This window comes from Lichenostomus cassidix, chromosome Z, assembly GCF_008360975.1.
Source record: "Lichenostomus cassidix isolate B80296 chromosome Z, HeHo_3.0, whole genome shotgun sequence".
In the NCBI taxonomy this organism is placed as follows: Eukaryota; Metazoa; Chordata; class Aves; order Passeriformes; family Meliphagidae; genus Lichenostomus; species Lichenostomus cassidix.
Window position 1 is genome coordinate 70,020,979 of NC_139511.1, and position 14,732 is coordinate 70,035,710.

The following is a 14,732-nucleotide window of genomic DNA, read 5'->3' on the forward strand; positions in this document are numbered from 1 at the left end:
TGCAATACAAACTAATTTTCATTGATGGATATGTGTTATTATGTGAAAATATCAAGTTAATTTGTATTAATTCTTTCCACTGTGACACAAAATTTCGAGCAGCATGTACTCTAGTGTTTCTAACATCTAGATAGTACAATGACCACAAAAATATTAGGAAGGCAAAAAAAAATGTAATCTTGCAAATAGCATTTTTCTCTCTCTTTTTTTTCTTTTTTCTCTATTTCTTTCTTTTTAGCAGACAAGTCAATTAATATAGTTGTTAAAGAATCCTTCTAAAAGAGAAATAGGTCCACTTTAGGATAACTGTGATACAGAAAGTCAGAATCTTGAGGGTTTTTCCTTTTTTCCATTAGCATCTGTGAGGGATATTCCCTTACTCCCTATGCTCCCACCACACACACCTGAATTCGTGTGAATATTGAACAATAGCATCTAAAAAATCTGAAATGATTGTCTGTAGTTTTGTTTGAGATAATCCTGTGTTTTTCAGGTGTTCTGACTGATGGGAGTTACAGGTCGGGTTGGTCACCATTCCTTTTTTCTTCTAAACTAACTAATAATCTAATGATTCACCCAAGAAGTCTGCAGCAACTAAACCAGAGCTTGCCCTAGTCAGTACACAGCTCAGGCTACCATAGATTAGTGCTGATCTGGCCCAAACCCCATGTTTCATTTGGAGCAGTGCTCTCCCCTTCCTTGGGCATCAATGGAGATTATGCTGCATCAGTTTGCTCAGGAGCTATGTAGCAGATCAATTGGCCTTATAATGGTATATTGAGGTACAAAAATAATGTAGAAGAGAGAAAGAAACACTGTTGTTTGGGGACTGCCACCTGAACCATGCTCCTTTGCACTTTAACAAATGAGGAAAAAAAAAAAAAACAAGGAAAAAGACATTTAACTTTATGAGGAAAAAATCTTTTGGTGGTCAGCTCACAAAAATTGAAGGTTTCTGTACTCCTGAGAGATTGGCACTTCCATTCACACTGCAAAGGGTCTGAAGAACAATTTGACTCCTTGATATCATGACAATGATCATCAAGCCAGCTTTCAAATTCACTTTCAGGATGTTTAAAGCCAGATGGGAAATGTGAGTACTGCTCAGAAAGGCTCTGTCTCACCAGTTGCAACAGTCAAGCTCAAAAACAGCCTCAAGAGCAGCAACCTGGTTCCATGTGCACATGAGAATAATTTAACTAATGGGACATTACAAAGTATTTCTCATGAAATTGTCATTCCATGGTCAGACTTCATTTACTGCTGTGAAACAATTCAAGGTCCTTGGAATGACTGAGGCTGCTACCCTCCCCTGATCCTGGCAAGGTGGGTATTTGTGCATGTCTGCTGGGGAGTGAGAGAGATGGCTGCAGAGAGCATAATCAGAGGAACCCAGGGACTCATCAAAGTTGGAAGTGATTAGACAAACCCTGGGTTTAACATTTTCATCCTTTCCTGTACATCTTTCGGATTTGTTCCAGTATCAGAAAGAGCAGCAATGCATTTATCTCAATCCCCAGTGCTACATGCCACTGCCAACATTATCTCTACATCCTTTGATAATTCGTCATCTACTGTCCCTGGGAAATCTGATCCCTGATTTTAGACAAACCTCTGTTGCCTTCACTTGTAAATACAAACCTCAGCCTAAGAAGAAATCTCCTGCTTTGCAGTCCATATGTCTCTAATTCGTGGCTAGCATTATGAAGATTATAATGATTTTTCTTTTATCTCTACTCAGCTAATACACTAGTGATTGGGGAGAAAACAGAATATTTTAGTTGAGATCCTCTATGTTGTTTGACACTCTGTGGTTCCTTCTATTTTTCATTCAGCTTCAGATTCTTGGGGAGAACTAAACCCAGCGCAGCCTTTGATCTTTTTGACTGGTTTCCTCAGTGGATGAAGCAGCCTTATAAAAAGGGCACAAGCCCTTTTTAGATGATAACATGCTGTACATTTTCTATCTCATTCAGCACCAGGGTGTTTGCAAAAAGCTCACCATCAGTATTCCAGCCTGTTTTTATGTGGGTCTCTATTATCTACAAAAAACACTTCCTGAGCTGCTTTCTCAGAAGGTCCATATTAATTTGCTATGATCATTTCATTTTCTACGCTTTCCTTCACCTCACATTAGTTTCTGCTGAGGCAAGCAAACTGTATGTGCTATTTTTGTCTGCAAGGAAAAGAGGTCTTTTTCGTTCCTTACTGTGACACATGTTCTCTTATTTTTTTTTTCTTTTCTTTTACACTGTGCTTTTAAATTTCATGCCTTAGTATTTTAATATTCTTATCAGACTCTTTAATTTAACAAAGTCCTGGTTGTGCCATGCAGATTGCCTGGCGTAAAGTCTTAATACTTGTCCTGAGTAGTGTAATTTTGCTTTCTTCATTATGTACTTTTGGTTTAGGCAGTACAGTTTCATGCTGTTCCTTTGAATTTGTGAGAAAAATATTTATTAGAAGAGGTATTTCTGCTCTCCTAGGTCCATTCTTCATCTTAAGACTGCATGTGGCTTCACACCCTATTTCTTTTCAAGACATTATTTCTGGTACTACCCTCTCAAGAAATGTATTTTAAAAGTTCAGTAGTTCCAAGAAAGAAAAATTAACCAGATAATTGCTCTGTTTTCATTGCATGCAAATCTGCAGATGCATATTATGATAATTTAACATTTTCATCATTGTCATTTCATTGGATGAGCAACATATTCAGATACTACTTTTTCTCTATATTCAATTTCACATATTGTTTATCAAGGTTGTATTTCTGTCAATTATTTTTATTCAGAACAATCAGAAATAATAAACTCAACCCATGTTTATACTCTAAAAGCTGGATAGAGCCACAGTATTCATGAAGACTGCCCACTGGTTAATTTCACTAACCACTTGAAAAACAAAATTTAATTTCCTTAAGTTCTTGGTTATCCTCTCTATATGTGTGTTGGAACCTGTTTACTATTCCATAAAAAAAGTGCTGGTTTAGCCCCAAAGAGCATAAAGACCTTAAAAAGTGAATATAAATTGAAAATATGGGAGGAAGAGCACTTTTTTCTTCAAAATAAATAAAAATACTCAATTTTTCTCATTAAATTATCTGACATAGGGTAATCTTACATTGACATTTATTCAATTACTTTTTGAAATGGAAAATGCTATTTGCTTCAACCATCTCAAATAAAAGCAGCAGGTCCACAGCTTTTTCTTTCGCCACCACAAAACATAAACAACAACAAAAAAATCGATGACTCCAGCCCTTTTCTGTGAAAGGTTTCAGTTTCTATGAATCACCTTTTTCTGATGAAAAAGTGTTTTGTTGAAAAATTTGCACCCCACTCTGTTTACTGTAGTGGCTTAGTTCTGCATGGATGCTTCCAGCAATCAGGATGGCAGAGCAGAATATAATCTTCAGGGCTATTGACTACTTGTTGAAGGCCAAAGAGAAGTTAACAATAAAACCTGCAGCAATGTACATTAAAGCCAGTCAGAGCAGAGAGAGGCTTATGGCAGGCCTCGAGTGGATGGAGACTTCTATTTAGCTCACCTAGCAGGTCTGCTGCAGACTGCTGTTTGAAAGCCTGCTTGCAACTAAAGCCTGAAAGATCCATCCTATTTCATGCAGGATGCTTAGTTTCATCATCCCTGTAAGCCCACGGGAGCTGGGGGTGCTGAGAACAGTGCTCCAGATGTGCTGGTACCCCTGATGAGCCCAGTGCCACATCAAATTCAGCAGAAGGAATACTTAGTTTTAAAACCTCATATTAGGTTCAGAACCAAAGCCTAGATGTGAAGCACAGGATTGGGAAAACTTAGTGTTCTTTCATCATAACTCTCTGGCAGTATAAAGTCTAAAAAAGAAATAAGTAGATAAACAAGTAAATAACTTCTTAAATGCTAACAAGTTAAAAAACAAACACAGATCAGGAAGGCAAGACCAGTAAGCATTCAGGTGTTTGGACTGAACTTTTATTACAGGAGAAGAATAATATTTTTCCTTTAAAAGGGAACAAAACCAAAACAACATTAAATATCCCAGAGCAGCAAAATAAACCCCAAAGTGCTACAAAGTAGAGCCTGCAACCAATCACTCTGGCAACACACACAGACACAAAATTCCCTTTTGTTGCTCACTTAGCACTGTCATTAAGTCCTAATCATGACAACCTATTTCAGAAGAATGGACATAGTTCATCATGAAAAGAAATGAGAAAGGCTAGAGAAAGGAGAAAGTCAGTTGTAGTTATTATTTATCATTACAGTCCCCTAATCCACTAAGCATCTTTTCTATTAAGCTCATTTTAAGACTTTCTCCCGCTCCATCTTCCCCACTGGAAACACCTCAAAGAAAGAATACATGAGAAAAAAAAGGTAGGAAAGAAAAATAGAACAATTACATGAACCAGACAAAATTATTAGAATAGCCAAAAATAGACATGAGGATTTCAGTGTCCCATTTTCACTACTGATGCAGTCAATTGTATACTAATCTGAGTCACCGTGGATGTCCTTTGTAAGGAAAGTACATTAGATGCATAAAAGCCTTTTCTTGTTTTGTTTCACATTCCTGCCTGAGGAAAGTTCTGCAGGGGACATCTGCCTATGATTCATCATATTTTTAGCTGCCCATCTTTTACATCTGAGAGAAGCTGCAATTAAAGTCTGTCTCCTGTAGAGAGCATCAGCAGCAGCCAAGGTGGCAACGGGGCTTCCTGGTTTAGGAGGTGAACACAAAGTCACTTTCAGACATGTAAATAAAATTATTTAGAGCTATAATGAAGAGAAATGGTACAGATTGCAGAGGTCACAATGGGCCTCAGAGGCCAGCACAGGCTACTCAAATTTAGTTTGTGTATTAACACTGTAAACTCTTGCACAGAGCACTACTACAAGCATTCTCCTTCTTTTTTCACATTTTTCCTGTGGCATGAGCTGCCTTTCCCTTAGCTTCTGACAGTCCAATCATCACTGACAATGGAGTATCAGAATTTCCCTCAGTTTATGTTGTGAAGGACTTCATCAGCTGTAAGTAAACATTGTCTCCAAGTCAGGAACAGCTCACCAGGTGCATATTTAAAATTTTATTTACACTCTCGCTGTCTAAGGAATGAGCCTTCTAGCAGCCACTTAGCACACAGAACATCTCCAGCTCCTACAGAGACATTTTTGAAGGAACATAGAGGTGACAGAGGTATCACAAGGCTGAAAAACCAAACACTTGCTGGCACCTCACCAAACCTCTGCATACATTTTTTTCTTCTGATTTCTTACATTAAATACATAAAAATGGATGGAGTGTCTGAATCACTTCAGTCATTCACAGATAAATATCAGGGCTCAAGGAGAGTTTGGTGAAATAACTGCACTTAATTTTCTTTGGGACCTGAATGTGAATGCATGATAACCAACCTACAAACTGAGTTACCAAAAGAGTCATTAAGCCTAGAATTTACATTATACACGTATGGGCACTGCTACTGGCAATCTGCGAAGTTAAGAGTGTCCTGACTGAAAATCTTGAAACTAAATACCTGAAAGGAATTGAACCTCCATCCTTAAACACCTTCTTGTTTATGACACTACCAATTGATTTTTCTTTTTAGTTATTTTTGTATTTTTTTTAATTTGCAACACGAATACATGATATGTATACTTTGGCCTGAAACTGTAAAAGTTATTCATTGATTGATGAATTATTGAGGAGTTGCTGTTTAATTCCTTTTTTAAAAAATATTAGATACAAAGGTATTAATGTGCTCACCTAACACTGGAATCTGGGACATTTACTGTTTTATGTAATATGATTTATTTTGTAATACTACTTTCTTTGTCTCAGAAGTCTCAAAATGAGTTTCTCAATCCCTTTTGGATCCACTAAGTACTTCTATAATGTAAATAATAGTAAATAGATTTATTTTTTTCCTCCTGTCAAGGCAATCTAATTTGGACTCTTCCATCACACTTATCACTGGGATACCTGACAAGTTGTCCAGTTGCTTTTGAAATTCTTGACAAAGAATCCTAATTTAACCCAGAAGAAAACTAGCTTGGCTCCCATTAATGTCATTGAAAGGTGGGGATGCTCACACTAAAATAGAATTAGGTATAAAATGCCCAGAAGTCATATCCTTTATTTCAAATGGTAGGATTTCTTTACATTTGATAAAAGGTAGAAAATACTAGAAAAGCATTCCCCTTCTATTTATCAGCTTGATGATCCTTTGTAATCCTGGAAAAGGGGTGGATATGTTTTTTTCTTGAGCAGAAGAAATTCAGGTTTGTATTTTAATGTCCTTAAAGTTCCATTTTAATTACGGGAAAATAATTTGAGGGAGATTGGTAATAGGCAAAACTTTGAGACCTTTTGTTCTTTAGTGCAGTGAAGGAAACCTCATTAGACTGGATTTTCTTAGTTAGCAGGGCTTCAGGGTTAATGAGCTGTGAGTGATAATATATAGTAGTAATCCCTCATGACTATAACAAGTTGTATTTTATAAACTTCTTAATCTCAGTAGTGAAAGAGATGTGGGGTATGGGAAAGAGAAGAAACTAATTTGCAGGGCTCAGGGAAATTCCAGTAATTTTACTCCCTGTGTGGAAGTTTTTTTTTGGGAAAAAAAAATACAGATACCACATGGGCAAAGGATAGGATTATTACCTTTATAGTTACCTAAATGTCCCCAGAATCACAGGCCTAAGCATTTCATGAACAACCTTTCTAGACAGAGAAAGTTAGTTACATGTGAAAAAGGGAAAGCCAAGAGAATCTTTTTGGTGGAGAGTAGAGAGAAACTATTCATTTTATGAGTTGGGGATAAGGTTCAGAGACACTAAAGAAAAAATCCGTCATTAAAAAAATGTAAAAAATAAAAGAGAATAGATATGCAATTTTTACTGCAAACTCTCCTGGAAGGAGCCTCATAAGTGGGGATGATGCCCAGCATCCCCTTAGCACATGGTGACAGCAAGAAACATCAAGATGATGTTCAGAAAAGTTGTCATTCTACTAAAACACTTCAAAACACCACATAAGTGCTACCTTCAGCCAGCAAGAAACAAAACTGTGCATTCCACACCTGGAAGACTCTTTGTTCTGCTCATGGTGTCGATGAATTTCTCTCTACTTGGTTAGCTTTCTTTCCTTAGAACATTCTTCTGAAAAATTGCAGATTTTGCCAGGAGAAGAAATGCAAAAAAACTACTTTAAGAAGAAATTAAAAACCCTGTCTCTTCTTACCAGTTACTCTAGTTTGTGAATAAATTCACCTGCTTCCTTCAGTCAAGGGATGAGGGCCCCAGTTAAATTAAGGAAACTAAGTTCCCATGCAAGAACTGGTCACCAGCAAAACTCTTGGGACACTCTGGTATTCTTTTCTGGGGTTTGAGACAAAAGAATGTACTTTAGTCTGCCAGTATTATAAGCTTTATATTGTCAAAGAGAAAAATTTAGATCAATTTGAAGTATAAATATTTTGATGAAAAATATTTGTTTTATTTGCATGTGCCCTAGAGTTTATTTAACTTTTTATCTAAAGCAACACTATGTACAAATGTTTATGTTTTCCTACAATTGCTTATTAACAAGACCCCTCGGGAAGGTTCTATAAATATCAACAGTGCTATTTGAGAAACTTCAAAAATTTTTTCCATACTTAAGACATGAGCTATTTCAGGTGACACTGTTTAACATTCATGAGAGATAATTGTGTAATAATTTTAGTTTTTCAGTGAAATGTTGCAAACACTAATCCTTCCTATGCCCAAATGTGTACAATAATCAGTAATAATCTTGAACTGGTGCAAGTTACTGTCATGCCATTGACTAGGACTGGTTGTTTTTGTTTTCCTTTTAAAATTGTTCTTCAAGAGGAAATCAGGTTTTTTTGTTATTTACATGTTAAAGGGATCTGCTTTCTGGAGAAAAATAGTTTTGAAGGAAACAATTCAACGAACTTGAGGAAACTTAAAAATATATATTTTACTTCTGATGATTCACTACAGTTTCTAGGGGAATTTTTCATCAGGGACTGCACCTTCCCTTACAAGCTAAGTTCTTCAGCTGTATTTCACCCTTCAGGATGTGCTCTTGAAAAAGCAATAGATATTTAAGCAAAGGCATTTTGATGCTTCGTTAAAAAAAAAAAAAAAACCTAAAAGAAAAAAAGAAAAAAGAAGAAAATATCGCAGGATGTTTTTAATTAAATACCCGATCAAAGTTTACTAAATGCAGGTTGTGATTGTTTTGTTGGCCACTGATTTGCCACAAGCTGCTTCCTTTGGAGGACTTCACCAAGACTATAAATATGAGACTTTTCATGGAAGGGGTTTGAATCTTTTGCTTGTAGGGGAACAATGAGTCAGGTGAGTTTTGTTTTGTTTTGTTTTGAGATTTAATTTGAAAATATTTCATACCATCTCAAGGAAGACGAAGACAACCCTTTTGCTTGGTATACTTTGGAGGAAAGCATAACATTTTTCCTAAATTAAAGTGCAAATAACAATACAGCAACACTAAATAGAATATTTGTTATATAGAGATATAAATATGTATAAGAGTGTGTGTATATATATAAATATATATATTGTAAAGTAATTTGCTTGTACTTTGAAATAAGAGCCTGGAGAGTGAAGTAGCTTTTTATTATTTGAACTGGTTTAAGATTTTAAGACTTTAATTTGTATTTGACAAATCTTTTTACAAGAGGAAGCAACAGCATCGCCATATTAACAATAAATTAAGCAACTTTGCTAAATTCTGTAAGCATAATAGATGAAGACAGGACCCTTGTTGGCATTGGTAGACTCTGAATTAAGGCTGTGGCAAGAACAATTACTCTCATGGTGTCCTATCCAAGTAAACAATGCAAGCAAGAGGTTCTGTATAGATTGGAGCATATGTTTTAAGTTAAAGACATGCTGAAATGTTGTCCTGAACAGGGATGTTTCCCTAAAGTAAGGCTATGGGCTAGCTGCCCAGTTTGTAATATAATTTGAAGAGAGAGAGTGAAGTCATACAGGGGAAGAGTATAAGGAAAAACAGGCTGGGAAATGCAAAACATACAAGGCCAGAGAGGTACCATTGTTTGTAATAAAAGATTGAAACACCTTGGAACAAAACTCTTGAAATAAATTTGGAAATAAATTGTAATATTACCACAGAGTCATACTGTCAGTAGCAAGAGTGTTGGAGAGGGGGGGAAAAAGAAAGGAGAAAGAGAGAAAATAACTGAGTGGTAATATTTTAAAGGGTAACCAATGCTCACTAGCAGCTGCAGTAAGACATTAAGTAATAGAGCACACTAATGTTAACAGCTCTCTTGGTAAGAGTGGTAAATGAAATAAACCTCAGCATTCGGTGTATCATTAATCTATAGTGAATAATGGCACTGGTAGTGTAAGGAGATTAAAAAGGGCATTGTAAACATTTGTGGCTGTATAATATACAAATTAAAAATGTGTGAACGCTTGCAGCTGCATAATCTACAAATTAAAAAGTGTAATAGCACAGCATTAATTACTGGCTGATCAATTCGCCCATAATTGCTGGCATGTAGATGAACAATTACAGGTCCGAAATGTTATTTGAGAAAGAGACATTGACCTTGGAACCATAAGAAATGATAATATGTTATAAGGTAATACCAGCTTGTGTCAAAATCCTCTATCAGACTATGCTCTTGCAGGCTAGTTTGCTAGCAGCCCTAATCATACTTTCCCCTGTATGTTATTGTGACTGAAGGAGACCATTTTCTGCCTGAGTAACAGAAATATCTGACTGCTCAGTATTTCCTGTAGCCACTGTGTGTTGATGCTTAGGTGTACAGGGCAGATTTCATTGTCTTCTTTGGTGGGGCTACAGAATGGTGGACAAGAAAAGAGCAACTGACTTCACCTGCCTGGACTTGTGCAAAACATCTGGCAGTGCCCTGCATGACATCCTTGTCTGTAAACAGGAGAGATAAAATTTGGCAGATGGGTGGGTAAGTCACTGCCTTGAAGGTCACACTCAGAGGGTAGTGGTGGCCAGTGGCTCAATGTCCAAATGGAGACCAGTCATGAGTGGTTTTCCTCAGGGGTTGGTATTGAGACCAGAGCAGTTCAATGTCTTTTTCAGTGTTGGGGACAGTGGGAGAAGGTGAATTTTTGGGTATGTAATGACAAATCTCTGCTCTGTAAGACAGAGGGGTGAATAATCACCACCAGCAGGGTTTTGAAGCCAATAAGAACCCAATCCTGTGAGGTGGGATTGTGTTTTTTATTGTGGCAATGATAAACACCACTTACACAACTCAATCATAAAAGTCCTCTCTCCTCCCCCAGGCAAGTTCCTGGAGGTTTTCACCACTTCTGATGGGGCATAGCTGGCTCACCTATGCTGACACATGACACAGCTGTCATAACTTAAAAGGTGTCAAAACCCATCAAAGACTCCCAAAGCACCCCCAGACTCGTTTCTGGGGCCTTCCAACAGAGGTACCTGTGCATTTTCACACAGCCTGAGTGTATTTTAGACTGTCAGATTTTGGGTTCTGGGGGCTTTTTCCCACATTCTTGACAGATCAAGACAGCAACCACCCCTTCAAAACCATTACTTCAACCAATGGATATCCAAATTGCAACAGTCAAGTCTCATTGTGATACACATGGGTGCTGATATGTTTATACTCCTTCCTCCCTCCCTCCATTCCTCCCTTCCTTCCTTCCTTCCTTCCTTCCTTCCTTCCTTCCTTCCTTCCTTCCTTCCTTCCTTCCTTCCTTCCTTCCTTCCTTCCTTCCTTCATTCCTTCCTTCCTTCCTTCCTTCCTTCCTTCCTTCCTTCCTTCCTTCCTTCCTTCCTTCCTTCCTTCCTTCCTCTACCTTCCACACCCTACCTTCCTCCCTCCATCCTTTCCTGCCTTCCTCCCTTCCTATCTCTCCCTTTCCTCTTTTCCTCCTTCCCTCTTTTCATTTCCCTTATACAATTTCTTAAGTAATATCTTTATACTTTCATATTGCTATAGATAATAACAATAATCAAAATGTTTGCATACCTGCCATCCAATGCCACCACCTAAAATAAACCCCACATTTATATATTTACAAACACTGACCAGTAAGTGTAGTTTCTCTCTAATCTGCTCCAAGATAGCTCTTAACAAGAACCTGAGTTACCCTTTGCCTTCAGGGGCAGGTCATAACTCGAGCAGCTCTGAGGAGAGAATGAACCTAGAAAAGCTGCAACAGGTAAGAAATTTTTAAACTAAAGGCAGAAGGAGACAGATTTGTATGATAAAGTCCTGGATGGAAGACTGGAGGTATGGCTAACCTAAGACCAAAGATGGGAAGCAATAAAAGAAGACTAGTTTTGAAAAGAGAGAGGAGATAATTAAATCTTTTCATGTGTAGGCACTAGTTATATCATCCTTAATTACATACTGCTTTTCTACTAGAGGCAAAAACCGCAGCGGTTTGTAGATGGATGTTATTGCATAATTAAGAGCAGACAAATCTGACATTTCCTTGCTTTAGTTGCAACTGTAATAACTTTTCTAATGTAATGCATAAAATTTATATACAACATTTAGGCCATGATTCTGCACATTATGTCCTCTTTCTAATTACTTAAATAACTCCACTCATTTTAATGTAACTTCCATATACTTAAAATCAATCCTATGTACATGCAGAAGGTTGCATTGGTCCTCATCCCGGTCCAGAGACCTTAGTAGTTTTATTCATTTTTGCACAATTTAAATTTCCTGTACCTCCCTACACGCAGGCTCATCTGATTATATTGTTCAGCTCCCATATATGTACTTCCAGTATTATTTTTTCTTTCATGACCTTATGTAAAATCTCAGAGTCTATGCAAGGGAAGAATACCAACTGGTTATTGACAATAGCAGAGTACATTTGGAGTGCTACTTCTCTCAAAAGAAAGTTTAGTAGCAGATTCAGTAGAAATCCCCTGACTAAGTCCTCTTGCAGCTGAAAGCATGTGACCCCAATGCTCTGCTCTATGGACTGGCTCTCCAAAGAGTGCAAAATCAAATTCAAGATCTTAGGCCTGATGGTCACTGCTCTCCATAGCTTCTGCACAGTATATCTGAGAAATTACATCCTCCTGTGCAGCACTGACTGTCCGTAACAAAAACCAGTAACTCAGACCCTGATAGTGAGACCTGAAAGTGCTGAGTGTACCTTCATGGAGAGTCCCAAACCACATCACTAAGGCCAAGAAATGCAACTTTTCCAGCCAAAGTATAAAGGAAGAAAAGCAAAAATATCCATCAGACTCACTGACTTTTTGTAGTTTAGTTCTCTTCTCTTTGGCAGAAATAATCTGCAAAGGCTCTGAGACACTGGAATGAAACTGGAATTTGTAGAATTTCACATTTTGTGTACTTTTTCCACCAAGGCTTTTAATTTCATTAAATAAACTTGCTTATTCGGATCATCCATTGAAAAGAGGAGATGGTCATTCACTGGAAAATCTAGTTCACCCTCATCAGGTGGTGGGAAGATTTGTGTCCTTCCCTGCTGCAAAACACAGCTCATGTCATTTTCCTGCATGTGTTCTCTGTGTTGTTGGTGGACACTGATGTCATGGACCCCAGGGGTGTGCATATGGAAATCCTTAGGTATAATTAGGACCATTTTTATACAATTCACATATATATTTACCTTGTATTGACCTGTGATTGTACCTTGCATTCAAACTCATTAAATATTGTGTATCTTATGTATGAGACATATTATTTCTTGTCTTTGTTTTTTTTTGAAATGTGGTTTGGCATATAACAATGTGCCCTTTTCAGGAAAAATCTTTTCCTAGGGATGAAAAAAAAGGTAAAAGAAGATTTCACACTTTTTTTTTTTATAACTTGGTTTAGAGTTTGGGCTTTTTTTCTGAGAAAATGTGAAGATTTTTTTTGTGAAAGTGAAAGATTTTACAAAAGAAATATTGATTTTGGTTAGTGAACAATAACAATAAAACAGTAGACAGCCCCAACCTGAAATAAATTGATAAAAATACGTATCTTAGGGAAATATTTTTAATTTGTTTTCAATTGTGGTTGATTCCATCAGAAGTTAGAAATTTGGGGGTTTTTTTCCTACTAGCTTTAAGTTCATTGCTTTGTTCTTTACAGAACTATTCCTATTTTATGGGAATAGTTTTTTGAAGGCAGTTCAGAAGCACAGACTGGACCAAAGTTGTATATTAAGGTTAAAACAAAGTAATAAGTAACCTTGGGTTATCCATGAATGTCAAAAACCCTATAGTCAAAGGAGAGAAAATGTGAAATATAACCAGGCCTTTTGACCACTGATGGTGACTTTTAAATGATTCAGGCTTTGGACAGTCAGTTTGATGTACATTGTACAACCATGTATTTGTGAAATACAAAAAATCCACTCACTGAAAAACTGTCCTTTCTGCCCCTAAAGGTACATCAAATTATATTGTGTTGTGTGGATGGTTGTCTTTTGAACTGTAAAGGTACAAGTCAGTCTGAAACATATATGTATATATGTATATATGTATATATATATATATTTGTGTATATATATATGTGTGTACATATACATATGTACACTTATCTAGCTATGTATATATATAGATGTATACACACAAGCATATATAAAGAGATAAGAAGAGCCTGAAGTTTCTGGAAAAGTTGCTTTTTCAGAAATCCTAGCCTCATATCTTGTATGATAAGCAATTTTATTTGCTATATCAACAATTAGGATTTAGTGGTGGCTCTCTTTTTGGAATGTCACAATTGATAGGATAAAGGGTATTTTGGGGTGAGAATGCTTGATAGAAAAAAAATGTTGTTTTTAAAGATGGTGCTCTCATAGCCACTAAAACCTTCTCTGTGACATTCCTGGGCTATGCAGGGTACCCAGAATAGACAGAATCATAGAGAGAGAGAAATATCTTAACAAGTCTGCTGTAGTTGTACGTTCAACTCACCTGAAAATGTATAAGACCACTATATAATAAGATCAGATCCTCATCTCTTCTTGAGCGGAAGAGATCTTTGGAAAAACAGTGAGTCCATTTTTAATCTTCCTCCTTTGGGATTTGTTCATCATCAAGAAACAAGAGACAACTTCAACAACAATAATAATAGCAACAGGTAATTTTGGTTTCATTCCCCACTTTTACAAAAGAAATGTATTATCTTCTGAAGGACTATGAAATGCTAAATTTTTCCTATAAGTCTTCCTACTAAGAAAGGGAAGATGATTATGAAATGCCAATGATACAACAAATAAACAATCCTTGTTTATTCTTAATTTAACTTTTTTTCTGTTCATATTTCCAGTGTTATTCATAAAACCCTTCACACATCGTTTTCAGGTTGAATGTCTCATGGTTCAGGTAAAAAGCCCTCACTATATTTTATATCTGAAATTGGACTTAAGTTGTTAATATTTTTTTTAATATCTTCATTACCAGATTGGACTGATTCACTCTTTAAAATTACTGCAGGATTTTCCCAATCCCCATATCATCTGGAAATCATCAGTCCCATTGAAATGATCCAAATCTTAGCCCATCATCATATTTGACTTTGTGTTATCTGATGTGTCCTCACCACAGAGCTGAGACAGTGATGGGTACTCCTCACCCTCAAGGGTTGTACTTTAACCACAAAGCATTTTCCCATCAATGTTGGTTCGTGTTTCAGGGAAGTGATGGCTCATGTTGTGTCTGATGGGAAAGAAGAAATTTGAAGAGAAGA